The sequence below is a fragment of the Peromyscus eremicus genome, unplaced genomic scaffold (genome assembly GCF_949786415.1).
Source record: "Peromyscus eremicus unplaced genomic scaffold, PerEre_H2_v1 PerEre#2#chr22_unloc_1, whole genome shotgun sequence".
NCBI classification, from domain to species: domain Eukaryota; kingdom Metazoa; phylum Chordata; class Mammalia; order Rodentia; family Cricetidae; genus Peromyscus; species Peromyscus eremicus.
The window spans coordinates 1,392,262-1,407,262 of record NW_026734286.1 but is presented as its reverse complement, the minus strand read 5'-3'; the positions used below and the strand labels follow the sequence as shown (position 1 = coordinate 1,407,262).

The 15,001-nt window shown below is 36.1% G+C and overlaps 1 pseudogene; it reads right to left on the bottom strand.

Moving 5' to 3' along the window:
• Positions 1-5,419, bottom strand: part of LOC131900544 (vomeronasal type-2 receptor 116-like) — a 41,682-nt pseudogene extending 36,263 nt beyond the window's left edge.
• Positions 5,420-15,001: the final 9,582 nt, after the last annotated feature.

Genomic DNA, 15,001 nt, shown 5'->3' with positions numbered 1-15,001 from the left:
ATTTCATAAATAGACTTATATCTCCTAAGGAAATAGAGGCAGTCATGGAAAGACTCGAACCAAAAACAGTCCAGGACCAACCTTTTTTAGTGCCAAATTTCATCAGATTTTTCAAAGACAAAATTTATTTACTCAAATTATTTCACAAAACAGAAACAGAAATAAACAAACATTGCCAAACTCATGTTAAGAAGCCACGGTCACTTGGATACCCAAAACAAAAATGAATTCCACAAAGAGAATTATAGACCAATTTCCCTCATGAACATAGATGTGAAAATGTTCAATAAAGTACTCATAAACCAAATCCAAGAATACATAAAAATATCATCCAGCATGATCAAGTAAGATTCATCCCAGAGATGCAGGGATGGTTCAGCCTAGGAAAATCTGTCAACATAATCCACCATATAATCAAACTGAAAGCAAAACCCCATGTGATCATCCCATTAGATGCTGAAAAAGACTTAGACAAAATCCAACACCTCTTCATGATAAGTCTTGGAGAAATCAGAGATACAAGGACAGACTAAAGATAATGAAGGCAATTTGCAGTAGCCTTTAACCAACATCAAATTAAATGGAGAGAAACTCAAAGCAATTCTGCTAAAATCAGGAATAAGACACGTCTTTCCACTTATTCTCTCCATATCTATTCAATACAGAAATTGAAATTTTACTTGAGTAATAAATCATCTGAATTAGATCAATGAATGCAAATCAGAAAGGAAGCAATCAAAGTATTGCTATTTTCAAATGATGTGATACTATACATAAGCAAATAAAAAAAATTACTAGGAAACTCATATTGCTGAGAGACACCCTCAACAAAGTGGCTGGATATAAGATTAACTTTAAATAATTAGGAGCTCTCCTGCATACAAATGATAAACAGACTGAGAAAGAAGTCGGGGGAAACAACAACCTTCAAAGTAGCCAAAAACAATATAAAATGCATAGATGCAACACTAACCAAGCAAGTGAAATGCTTATTTGACAAAAACTTTAAGTCTTTGAAGAAAGAAATTGAAGAAGATATCAATGGAAAGATTGCCCATGTTCATACATCAGTAGAATTAAAAATGGCCATCCTACCAAAAGATATATACCAGACTCAATGATACTCCCTCAAAATTCAAACATAATTCTTTAAAGATCTTGAAATGACAATATTCAATTTCATATGGAAAAGCCAAAAACCAAGAAACTGAAAAAAGAGAAATTAAGGTATAGCCTTGAATGCATTGGAGCAAGAGACACTATCCTAAACAGAACACCCATAGCACAGTAACTAAGATTAACAATTAATAAATGTGACCTCATGAAAGTGAATAGCTTCAGTAAGACAAAGGACAAAGGACACCATCAATAAGACACAACAGAAGTCTAAAGAATGGGAAAGATTTTCAGCAACTCCACCTTGAATCACGGACTACTATCCAAAATAAATTAAGAAGTCAAATAACTAGATACAAACAAAACTGTAGATGAATTTCTAAAATGGTCTTATTAAATGAAAAACATGGAGCCAAATATAGGGGTGAAATCCTTAGATCAGGGAAATAGGGAAAGCCAACAGCCAACCTTACCTCACCAACTTTGCAGCTTCCAAATGTGAGTTACTTCCTGCCTACCCACACTTTTATTGCCTTGCTGTTCTGCCCTCTCATTGGCTCTCTTAGCCCAACTACCTCACTTCCTCTTCCTACACAGCTCTGTCACTTTCTGTCTGTCAGTACAGACCTCCAGGTCTCTATGGTTAATACTGGGATTAAAGGCATGTGTCACCACATGCCTTGACTCTGTTCCCTAGTGTGGCCTTGAACACATAGAGCTCCTGCTTGCTAAATGATAGGACTAAGGGAGTGTGCTACTACTGCACAACTTCTTTGTTTACTTAAAATGGCTTGCTATTTCCTCTAATCACCAGGTAAACTTTATTAAAACACAAGTAAAATATCACCACATTTCAGCACCAATAAAATATCACCACAAAAACCAAATAATTCGATTTAAAATTGGGGTACAGATCTAAACAGAAAATTCTCATCAAATGAATCTCAAATGGCTGACAGACATTTAAAGAAATGTTCAACATCCTTAATCAACAAGAAGTACAAATCAAAACTATTGTGAGATTCTATATTACACCTGTCAAAATGTAAAATCAATTACACAAATTGGAGCTCATGCTGAAGAGGATGTAGAACAAGAGAAGAATTCCACCATAGATGATAAAAGTGAAAACTTGTACAGCCACCTTGAAAATCAACATAGCTGTTTCTTAGAGAAATGGGAATCAATCTACCTCAAAATTCAACAATACCACTCTTGGGCATATACTCAACAGATGCCCCCATCCTACACAAGGACATTTACTCAACTATGTTCATAGTCACAGTTTTCATAGCCGCCAGAAACTGTAAATGACACAGGTGGCCATCAAGAGGAGTGTGGATAGAGAAAATGCAGTATATTTACCCAATGAATTATTACTAGGTGCTAGAAAAAAATAGCATCATGAAAATTGCAGGCTAATGAATGGAAGTATACAAAACGTGCCACGAGACCATCCAGAACAACAGAATATGTTCTTATGTATATGTGGATATTAGCAGCTAAGAAAGGGATAATTATACTATAATCCAAAGACCCAAAAAGGCTAAATGAGCAGAAGGGTTCTAGGGGATCATATGAATCTCCCTATGAAGGGAAAATTGAATAGATTTTGCAGGTGGACTGGGAGTGGGTGGAGATGTGAACAGGAGGGATCAGATGAGGGACAAATGAATGGAGGGAGAGAGTACAGAAAAAGACAACTGGAATATGGGGCATTTAGGGGGCTGTGAGGAAACCTAGAGCACTAGAAACATCCTGGATCCTGTGAGGGTGACCCTAGCAAGAAATCCTAGTAATGGAGGATATGGATCCTGAACACACCATATTCTGTAACTAAGCTAGACTCTTAGGAGTAGGACTGGAACACCACCCCACACACAAAAACTTAAGCCCACACCTGTGCTACCTGCAAGATTAGTTGTTGCAATGGCAATTCAGATCTTCTAAGAGGGATTAACCAATGATTGGTCTATGGTGAGGCCCTAGCCATGAGAGATAACCCATGATAGATACTTCCTAGATGGCCAGGAACTGCAAGTTGGATGGCTCAGAAACATAGAGTAAAACTGAACATGACTGACAGAAAGAAAGAAAGGGAGAACAAAAGAAAGAAAGAAAGAAAGAAAGAAAGAAAGAAAGAAAGAAAGAAAGAAAGAAAGAAAGAAAGAAAGAAAGAAAGAAAGAAAGAAATCTAAAAGGAAGGAAGAAAGGAAGGAAGGGAGGGAGGGAGGGAGGAAGGGAGGAAGGAACAAATGAACAAACGAACGAAAGAAAGAAAGAAAAATGTCAATGAAATGATTCCTAATGTTATTCTGCTATACCCATAGAACAGTGTAGCCCAATCATCATCAGAGAGACTATCTCCTGCACCTGATGGGATAAGATGCAGATACCCACACCTGAAAAATAGGCAGAGTGAGTGAACCCTGAAAAAGAGGGGGAGAAAGGATGTAGGACACAGAGTGGTCAGGGACACCAGGAGAATACAGCTCATAGAATCAACTAAGAAGGGCTCATAGGGGTCATATAAACTGAAGTGAAAATCACAGAGTCTGGAGGGTCTGTGCTAGGTCCTATGCACATGTTATGATTGTTTAGCTTTGAGTTTTTGTGAGACACTTAACAGTGAGAGTAAGGTGTGTCTGACTTTACTGCCTGCTTCTGGGACCCTTTTCCTCTTACTAGTTTGCTTTGTCCTCCTTGATATGTGTGTTTGTGCCTAGTCTTAGATTACATTTCATCCAATAAGTACATATGATAATTAAGTGTTCATCAAATGTTTTGTTTCAATTGGTAGAGATGGAAAGGTTAATTATGTTTATCATTATACACTATTTATATGTAAATAATTATGTGAAAGATCTAAATGCTATATTATGTGTATATATTTGCTTAAATGCATTTTGTAGTAAAGTCTAGGGCATGGTAATAACTTTTTTAAAAGTGTCATTAATGAGAATTTCCATTATGTGGTAGAATATCAAAGATGAGCCAACAGAAATGCAAACCCTGCTTGACCTGACACTGAAAAACAATAATGTGAAGCAACCATCAGAATCAAAGTGTGCACAGTACACTAAGGCTAATAGTTACAACAGATTCTTTAAAATTCCCATGAGAAAGCACAGAGAACCTCAGTAAGTGGATAAAAAAGGTCCACACACATTATATAGCAGCAAAGTTGAGAAATATCAATACTGTGTCCCTTCTATCTCTGCTCTGCATCTACCAGTGTTAACATCTGACACATAGGATCTGAAAACCTCATAGACAAATTGCATCTACTTTTCCAGTGAGAATATATTAGTTCTCCTATAATTCTCTTAATGTTGTATTTGTTCACTAATTAAAAGGAATATTGATCACCTATCTGATATTAATCATGCCCCAAATCTGTGATTGGGTGAAAGTGAAGCAAAATAAGATTGTGTTGACATAGCATCTGACATTTTTTTTCATACTCATTTTCAGCTCAAGAATGATATTGGGGACTAGTACAGAGATTATTTTTATTTTTATATATTGCATATATATATATATATTGCAACATATATATATGTCTACTCACAAATACGTATGTAATATTTGACATTATAATCACATATACTAGTCATACACCTCTATTTCTGTGTATGAACATGTGCCCTATGGTTAGAGACCAAAATTAAGTAACCTCTTTATGAAGGCTTTAGTTATACTTGCTGATGTAGGAATCCTTGGCACACACTTGAAGAGACGTTGTAACTTAGCCTCTTCATGCCAAACTCATGCCAGTGGTTTGTATATGTGTTTTCATGTCAGATCATGAGACCCTGTGCAATGACAACTTTCAACATAAGGAGATGCATGAGGAGACCAGAAAAAGAAACCTGTCTCTCTCACCTTCTAGATTAGTGAATTGGAATCTAAGAAAACCACAGTACAATAAAATGCATTAGGAAATACCAAAATAATGATCAGTAAAGGAGAAAATTTTCTATAGTTCAAATGTTACAGAGAGAAATACAGGATAGAAACTCATTAAGTTTTTCTACATAGGCATAGACTTCTAATTCATGACATTTATGTAGGAAATGAAGACGTTAATGACTTACCTAAAATTGATTAGAATATTATAAAAAGCTTCCTCTATAGGTTCTGGAGACAGGAAAAGTAAAAACTCACAGTCATTCCTCAAATCTCCATCATCCTCTTCATTGTTCTTTATTCTCCAAAAGCAGCTGGTTTCCGTAAAACTGCACAAGACGAGAGAAAACTTCAGGAGCAAGAGGGAAACAATGAGAACACACAGCTTCCCCATGTCTCCTAGATCTAAAACTGAGCAGAGATGAAACCTGTTTCTCATGCAGACAAACATCACATAAGCATTTAAATATATGTGCCTGATTTATTGCTTTTGCTGCATGGGAGCATGTGTATATACCCCAGATCCCATGTGCCCATCTGTGTCATGATTCTTGGATACATCTGGAAATTTCTGGCCTAAGGATCTGCATCTGAGATCTGCAATCTTTTCATCAACACTGGTAGGAAAACTTGTTGTGAGAATCATATTCTGCAGCCCCAGGTGCCATGATTTCATTCATGCCCATAGTGTAAATGCCTCGGGGACAATGTCCTGCTGAGCAGCTTGGGCCTCATCCTGTTTCAACAACCGTGTGCATGAACACCATTGGAGATCATTTCAGTGGATTTCATCAGTACTTCCATATTAGTGAGAGATGAGATGATCACAAAGGGCCTATGTCATTCAGAGCTTGAGCTGGATCATGGGACAACATGTACGTTTTTGATCATGATAGGAAAGGACAGTATCACATACAACATTCAGCCATCAGCAGAACACTTTCTGTGTTGTTCATGTGCTAATGTATGCTAGTCACACATGCAGAATCTCCTGAAAATACTTCTGTTTCCTACCTTCTAGATAACCTGTCATCATGCTAAATTGCCTGGTATTAACCAGGAAATTAATGAATTATTGTGACTCAACACCCACTCAACACCCAATATTCTTACCAATGCAGACATTCACACTCAAAACAAGTTCTAAAACATGGTCTCCTTGTCTGCTATTCAGTTCTCATATTCAGTGTCTTGTAATGAAACATGTCTCCACCCAGAACTGTGGTTTCTTCCACACTTGCTCCTATTGCTGGGCATCCCATCTAATTTTCAGATGCAGTCTCTTCCTTCAAGACTTTGTCCATAAGTAGAACCTTTGTTTTGTTGGAATGCAGGAAATACATTGCCTGATAGAGATCTCATGAATGAGTGTGGCTTAGGTTCTTTCATGTATTATTATGTATGACAGAGAAAATGTATTTAGACAGTATATCAAAATAGTGACTGCCACATTTATTTATGGAAAAATATATCTTGTATGTTTTTAGTTTCTCTAATCATGTTATTTGTGTGATTTCCATATCTTGTCTCCCCTGGATTATCTGTCAATTAATATGGATATATCTTAGGATGTTGAGTTACACATGTTGGCTCCATTCCCACAAATAGTTGAGAGAGATCACTTAGTTTGAATTGTAATTTTTGATCCAACCTTACACTTATTTCCATAGTGGCCACAGTAGATAGATTCCATTACCACTACAAAAAGAGGGAATTCTTGCCCACTGCATCATCACCTACTTCGTTGAAATTATTTTTTAAATGTTCGCTGTCTTCAATAGGTTGGGATGGAATCTCATGTGGATTTAACTTGTGCTTTCTCTGTCAGTATAAAATTGATCTCTTTTCATAAACTGTTCAAATAATTATTATTTTTAATATCTTCTGCTCAATATCTTCACAGACTTGGGTGGATTGAGCATTTGGATATTTGAGATTTTTCTTACTCTGTGTATTATGGATATTAATTCCAGATGAAATGAAGGTGGAGTAGACATTTCCCCCATCTAGAGGCTGTCTCTCCATGGTGCCCTGACTGTGCAGAGACTTTGTGACTGCAGCATCCCATGCAGCAGCTCTGAATCACACTTCTGAGCCATTGACAACCATCCAGGATGATACTGCCTTCATGTGCACATCAGAACAGGATTCACATAATATATTGAAGCTGTTTCAGAACTGCAGGTCAGAAACAAAATTTCAATTTTTTCCATAGAATGAGTCCCATATTGTTTTGAAGCACAGGGATTTAATTTGTACTTTATTTTTCTGTCTTGATGCTTTATTATTCAAGTCATATGGTGAATGTGTGACAAGTATGTAGAACTGACATTCCAGTTCTTGAAAGAAGGAATGAAGACATAGCAATCAAGGATCTGAGCAAGAAAGATGACTGATCCAAATATGGGGCTGGCACCATTCCTGGATGACAAGGTTATTCTTCAATGACAGCAACCTGAGAATGAAGGTTCAGAGGATCAGAGATAAAGATTGTTATCTCAGGAGGTCCTGAATACTCTATTTCTTATGCCAAGCAAGATTACTATGAAGTACAGTTTCTCATTTGCTATCTTCAAATGAGATAAAGTTAGCAGAAACTATCACACAATGGAACTAAGTTACCTGGAGCAACTAAACAATGCTGCACAAGAGGAACAGAGGATGTCTAATGACAATTGAAAACCAAGTACACAGTGGCCATGGGTGAGAATGGCAACCATTTTCCTGTACAATGAGATATGTTGACTCTCCAGAAAATGCATCCTTAACTCATTGGATGCACTGGCTCCAGCCCCAGACTGGCGTTGTCATGTCTGCTCCTGGGCAAAGACACAGAATTAATGTTCTCTCAGTCTTCTCTTTAGGGGCTCAGAGAAAGTCTTGAATAGGTATGGCTCCCAACAGGTTTTTGTCTCTAACAGCATAAATAGAAGAATGTTGACTGAACACTCTCTGTTTCCTGACTGCATACCAAGTGACCAACATCATCCCCCACCATAATGTCCTGTATCCATTTGAATTTTAAACCTCAATCTACCATGACTCCTTTTAATTGCCTATTGTCACAGGAACTCAAAAACAGTTAGTAATGTGCTTCCATGTCTTTTCTGAAGAAATGTTTGAAAAGCTCTTACCTCTTGTTTGATAGTGACAAAAACTATTTTAATCCTTGTATCTAAAATGTTTCAAGCAAACAGATACAGTGATCTTAATCATAATTTTAATTCTATCAGGAAACATTATTCTCATTGTCTGGATAGTTTTAAAGAACATTTTCTTTGTGTTTTTTAATCATTCTATGCTGACTTAACTTTTCATAGCGAATCTACCCATATCTGTTATATGGGCTCATTTGTCTAGATCTATGAGTTCACAATGAGGGAATGGAGAGGAAGTTCTCAACATTACCCAGGTTACCATCAATATCACTGCCTGCTGGCAGGATGTACTTTAAGGTGCTCTTGTTGATGATGTGCTGCAATATGACAGTGATCATGTGATATTCAAGTCGCTGTGGAACAATACATTGACATTTAACACTATTTGTGTGTGTGTGTGTGTGTGTGTGTGTGTGTGTGTGTGTGTGTGTGTGTTTTAAAAAGTAGATTTTCTATTTTGAACCTGAATAGTTTTATGTAGAGTTAGGGTTAGATTGACATTAGAAAAACTCCAATATAAAACTTTAAATGACAGAAACAGGAAGAGTTGTAGAATAAAATGTATGTAGTCACAAGGTGATTCAATTTGTCATAGAATAGAAGGGAAAGTTACTGACTTCACTAACCTTAATTCTTTCAGATCCACATGTCTGTGTGTCACCACTTTGTATTTCATAATTGACTTTCTTGATTGTTTAAACTCTATTTCTAAATATTTCTGGAAACTTGACTTTTTCTTTATAGATTCATTTCCCCAAATTTAAAACTAACACTGTTCTATTTATTTCATGAGATTTATCCCTGTCTATTATGGGCAGGCTTGATTTGGAACAGGACTAGGTTTGGTTTGCCTCCAGTGGGTAACCATTAGTTTTCATTTGGCTACATTTTGTTTATTGGAAACATAGTATTCTTTTACAATTGTTTTAGAAAAGCAAAGTATTGTATGCCATTCAAAATGTAGAGAAAATGTTTACCTGCCTAAAATGTTTAATATAAGCTCTGGGTCTCTATGATTTGTCCCAAAATCAGCTTTGAACTGTGTGTATATGTGAGTGAATAAGTGATTTTGTGTGTGTACGTATATGTGTGAATGTGTGTCTAAATGTAGATATGTACATAAATTAGATTTAATATTAATTTTGATTTAGTGATGATTCAGTTATAATTTCAGATACCCATGGCAATTCAATTTGAGAAGGGATAGTTTAATTTTTCAAAAAGTGTTAATGCTTTCTGTAGGGAATTTTATGCCCAATGCACTTTGACCACTGACATGAAAGTACATCATACCTAGAGCAGAAGTTGGTATTACTCTCACAGAGTTAGGAACAGGAGTAGTTTTGTGGGAATCCACCCCTAGTGAATACAGTAATAAATATCTGCTACTCATGTTCTAGTCTGTTTGTATGGTTGTGATAAAGACATTGCTACAAAGCAACTTGGGAACAAAGAGTTTACTTTGATTATGCCTCCATGTCACAGTTCATCATAGAGGGAAGTAGGGTAGGAACACAAGCAGGAACTGGATGCAGAAATTAAGGTGGATGTCACAGAGTAAGGCTGATTAATTGGTTTCCATAGCTTACCAGAGTGGTTTCTAGTACCAAAGAACAGGGGTGGCACTACCATTCCTACATTTATTAAAATCAAGAAAATTCCTCAACATTTTGCCAAGATAAATACAAGAGATACAATTGTTCAAATTTAGTTCTTCTTGCCAGATGACCCTAGCTTATGTTAAGTTGACAGATAACTAACCAGGACAAGTCACAAAACATGATAACTTCTGTGTTCAGTGTCCTTATATAATAGTAAATTGGCACTAAATATTCTATATATCAGTGTTTTGATGAGATATACATTAAGTGACTGATATTTGTTTCTTAAGAACAGAGAAATTATGATGATGTTAGAAAGGAAAAATGGAAATAAATGTTCTAATCTAATCAAAAGTAAAGAAGCAAACATGGAAAATGTGATACCTTATTTTGAAAATTAAGATCAGCAAAAGGCCAACAGCATATGGAAAATGGACTAAATAATTAGGAAATACATGTCAGACACCAATGACAGTGGAGTTCATAAGACATAAGGGAGAGGCTATTGCTGCTGTTTTATTATGTTCACATAATAAAAACTATCTTTTAAATATTTATCTCCGAGGACCCTGTGACACCAGTGAAAGCCAGTGACATAAGCCCACTCTGTGCAGATTGGGAAGAGCACAGATTGGACCAAGAGCCCAAATTAGACCAATAGCTCCCATTAGACCAAGAGAACCAATCGGACCCAAAGAGAATCCCTCAGATACAGACAGCACTTGCATGGAATGGAGGAAGAGATGGGTAAATGTCAGTGAAAGCATAGAGTCAACAACATAAAAACCAACATGGCACCATCAGAACCTAGTGGTGCTACATTAGCAAGACCTGAACATCTCAAAGCAGAAGAAGCAGAAGAAATAGACATTAAAAATGACTTTCAGAAGATGATAGAGGCCTTTAAAGAGGAAATGAAAACTACCCTTAGGGAATTCAAAGAAAAGACAAACAAAAAAATTGGAAGAAATCAATAAATCCCTTAAAGAAAGCAAAGAAAAAGCAATTAAACAGGTGAACCAAAAATGTCCAAGATTTGAAAACTGAAACAGAGGCAATAAAGAAGACACACACTGAGGCAAGGCTAGAAATGGAAAACCTGAGTAAATGAACAGGAACTACATATGCAAGCATAACCAACAGAATGCAAGAGATGGAAGAGAGAATCTCTGGCATTAAAGATACAATAGAGGAAATAGATTCATCAGTCCAAGAAAACACTAAAGCCAAAAAAGTCATAAAACAAAATATGGTGATATTTTATTTGTACTGAAATGTGATTTTATTTGTATGTTAATAAATGAAGTTGTCTGGGGGTCAGAGCTGATAGCAAGCCATAGCAGAAGTCTGGCAGTGGTAGCATACACCCTTAATCTGATCACATGACAGGCAGATCTCTGTATGTTCAAGGATACCACCAGCATGGAGACACATGCCTTTAATCTCAATATCAACCATAGAAGACCTGGAGGTCTGTATAGATGGGCAGTGATGAGAAGGTCATGTGGTTGGGTTTACAACCAATGATAAGGCAGAACAGAAAGTCTATAAAAAAGACAGATAAACAGGAAGTAGCGCTCTTGCTGAGAGGAAGGACAGTAGTGGCAGTGAAGGGTAAGCTAGCTCAGCTTTCAGCTACTGCTCTGACCTCTTGGGCTTTTAACTCTGCAATTGGCTCTGTGTTTCTTATTTAATAAGACTGTTCATCTACAACAAAACATCCTGGAAATTTGGGATACCATGAAAAGACCAAACCTAAGAATAATAGGGATAGAAGAAGGAGAATACCAACTCAAAGGCACAGAAAATATATTCAACAAAATCATAGAAGAAAACTTTCCCAACTAAAAGAAGGAAATGCCTATGAAGGTACAAGAAGCTTACACAACACCAAATAGACTGGATCCAAAAAAAAGACCCCTTGCCACATAACAATCAAACCACTAAACATGCAGAATAAAGAAAAAATATTAAGAGCTTCAAAAGAAAAAGGTCAAGTAACATATAAAGGCAAACCCATCAGAATAACACCTGAATTCTCAATGGCGACACTGAAAGCCAGAAGGTACTGGACAGATGTTATACAGACACTAAGAGACCATGGATGGCAAACCAGACTATTATATCCAGAAAAACTCTCAATTACCATAGATTGAGTAAATAAAATATTCCATGATAAAACCAGATTTAAAAATACCAATCAACAAATCCAGCCATACAGAAAGCACTAGAAGAAAAAATCCAACCTAAGCAAGTCAGATACACCAATGTAAATACAGGCAATAGATAATCTCACACCAGCAAATAACAAAGAAGACGAAGACACAACACTAGTAACAAAAAATAACAGGAATTAACAATCACTGATCATTAATATCTCTTAATATCAATGGTCTCAATTCACCTATAAAAAGACACAGAATGACAGAATGGATATGAAAACAGGATCCATCCTTCTGTTGCATACAAGAAACACACCTCAACTTTAAATACAGATACTAGCTCAGAGTAAAAGTCTGGGGAAAGACTTTCCATCAAATGGACTTAAGAAGCAAGTTAGTGTAGCTATCCTAATATCTAATAAAATAGACTTCAAACTAAAATCAATCGAAAGAGATCAGAAATGACATTATATACTTATCACAGGGAAATCTACCAAAATGAAGTCTCAATTCTGAATATTTATGCCCCAAATACAAGGGCACCCACATTTGTGAAAGAAACATTACTAAAGCTTAAATCACACATCAAACCACACACAGTAGTAGTGAGAGATTTCAACACCCTACTCTCACCACTGGATAGATCTGCCAGACTGAAACTTAACAGAAATAAGGGACCTAATGGAACTTATGACTCAAATGGACTTAGTGGATATCTACAGAACATTCGACCCTAACACAAAAGAATATACCTTCTATTCGGCACTCCATGGAACCTTCTCTAAAATTGGCTACATGCTCAGTCACAAAGCAAATCTCAACAGATTAAAAACATGGAATAACCTCCTATATTTTATTGGATCACCATGGGTTAAAGTTAGATTTCAGCAACAACAAAATTTACGGAAAGCCTACAATCTCATGGAAACTGAACAATGACTAAATGAATGACCACTGTATCAAAGAAGAAAGAGAAAAAGAAAGACATTAATGATTTCCTAGAATTCAATAAAAATGAAAGCACAAAATACCCAAACTCATGGGACAATATGAAAGCAGTGCTAAGAGGAAAATTCATAGCACTAAATACACACACAAAGAAGATGGAGAAATCTAATACTAGTGACATAACAGCACCTGAAAGCTCTAGAACAAAAAGAAGCAAACTCACCCAAGAGGAATCGACACTAGGAAATAATGAAATTGAGCAGGGAAATCAATGAAACAAAAACAAAGAGAACAATACAAAGAATCAATAAAACAAAGGGTTGGTACTTCGAAAAAATCAACAAGATAGACAAGCCCATATCCAAACTAACCAAAAGGCAGAGGGAGAAAACATCCAAATTAACAAAATCAGAAATGAAAAGGGGGACATAACAACAGACAATGAGGAAATCCAGAGAATCATCAGGTCATACTTCAAAAACCTATACTCCACAAAATTAGAAAATCTAAAATAAATGGATAATTTACTAGATAGGTACCACATACCAAAGTTAAATCTAGACCAGATAAACTATTTAAATAGACCAATAACCACTAAGGAAATAGAAACAGGCATTAAAAGTCTCCCAACCAAAAAAAGTCAAGGACCAGATGGTTTCAGCACAGAATTCTACCAGAATTTCAAAGAAAAGCTAATTCTAATTCTCTTCCAATTGTTCCACACAATAGAAACAGAAGGAACATTACCAAACTCTTTCCATGAGGCTACCGTTACCCTGATACACAAACTACAAAAAGATGTAAAAAAGAAAGAAAATTACAGACCAATCTCTCTCATGAACATTGATTCCAAAATTCTAAATAAAATATTGACAAACTGAAACCAAGAACACATCAAAACAATTTTCCACCATGACCAAGTAGGCTTCATCCCAGGGATGCAAGGATGTTTCAACATATGAAAATCTATCAATGTAATACACCATATAAACAAACTGAAAAAAATCAACATGATCATCTCACTACATGCTGAAAAAGCCTTTGACAAAATCCAATACCCTTTCATGATAAATGTCATAGAGATATCAGGAATACAAGGAACATGCCTAAATATAATAAAGGCAATTTACAGCAAGCCAATAGCCAACATCAAATTAAATGGAGAGAAACTGAAAGCGATTCCACTAAAATCAGGAACAAGATAGAGCTGTCCACTCTCCACATATTTATTGATATAGTACTTGAAGATCTAGTTAGAGCAAAAAGACAACAAAAGGAGATCAAAGGGATAGAAATTGGAAGGGAAGATGTCAAAAATTCACTATTAGTAGATGATATGATAGTGTACATAAATGACCCCAAAAATTCTACCAGGGAACTCCTACAGCTGATAAACTCCTTCAGTAATGTGGCAGAATACAAGATTAACTCAAAAAAATCAGTAGCCCTCCTATATACAAATGATAAAAGGACTGAGAAAGAAATCAGAGAAACATCACCCTTTACAATAGCCACAAATAATATAAAATACCTTGGGGTAACTCTAAGCAAGTGAAAGTCCTGTATGATAAGAACTTTAAGTCTCTGAATAAAGAAATTAAAGAAGATATCAGAAAATGGAAAGATCCCCCATGCTCATGGATAGACAGGATTAACATAGTAAAAATGGCAGTCTTACCAAAAGCAATCTACAGATTCAGTGCAATCCCCATCAAAATCCCAAGACAATTCTTCACAGACTTGGAAAAAACAATACTCAACTTCATATGGAAAAACAAGAAACCCAGGATAGCTAAATGAATCTTGTACAATAAAGCAACCTCTGCAGGCATCATGATCCCTGACCTCAAGCTCTACTATAGAGCAACAGTAATAAAAAAGCAGGTTGGTATTGGCATAAAAACCAACATATGGACCAATGAAATCTAACTGAAGACCCTGACATTAATCTGTACATGTATGAACACTTAATTTTTGACGCAGAAGCCAAAACTGTACAATGGAAAAAAGAAAGCATCTTCAACAAATGGTTGAATAATGGATGTCAACATGTAGAAGAATGCAAATATATCCATATCTGTTACCATGCACAAAACTTAAGTCCAAG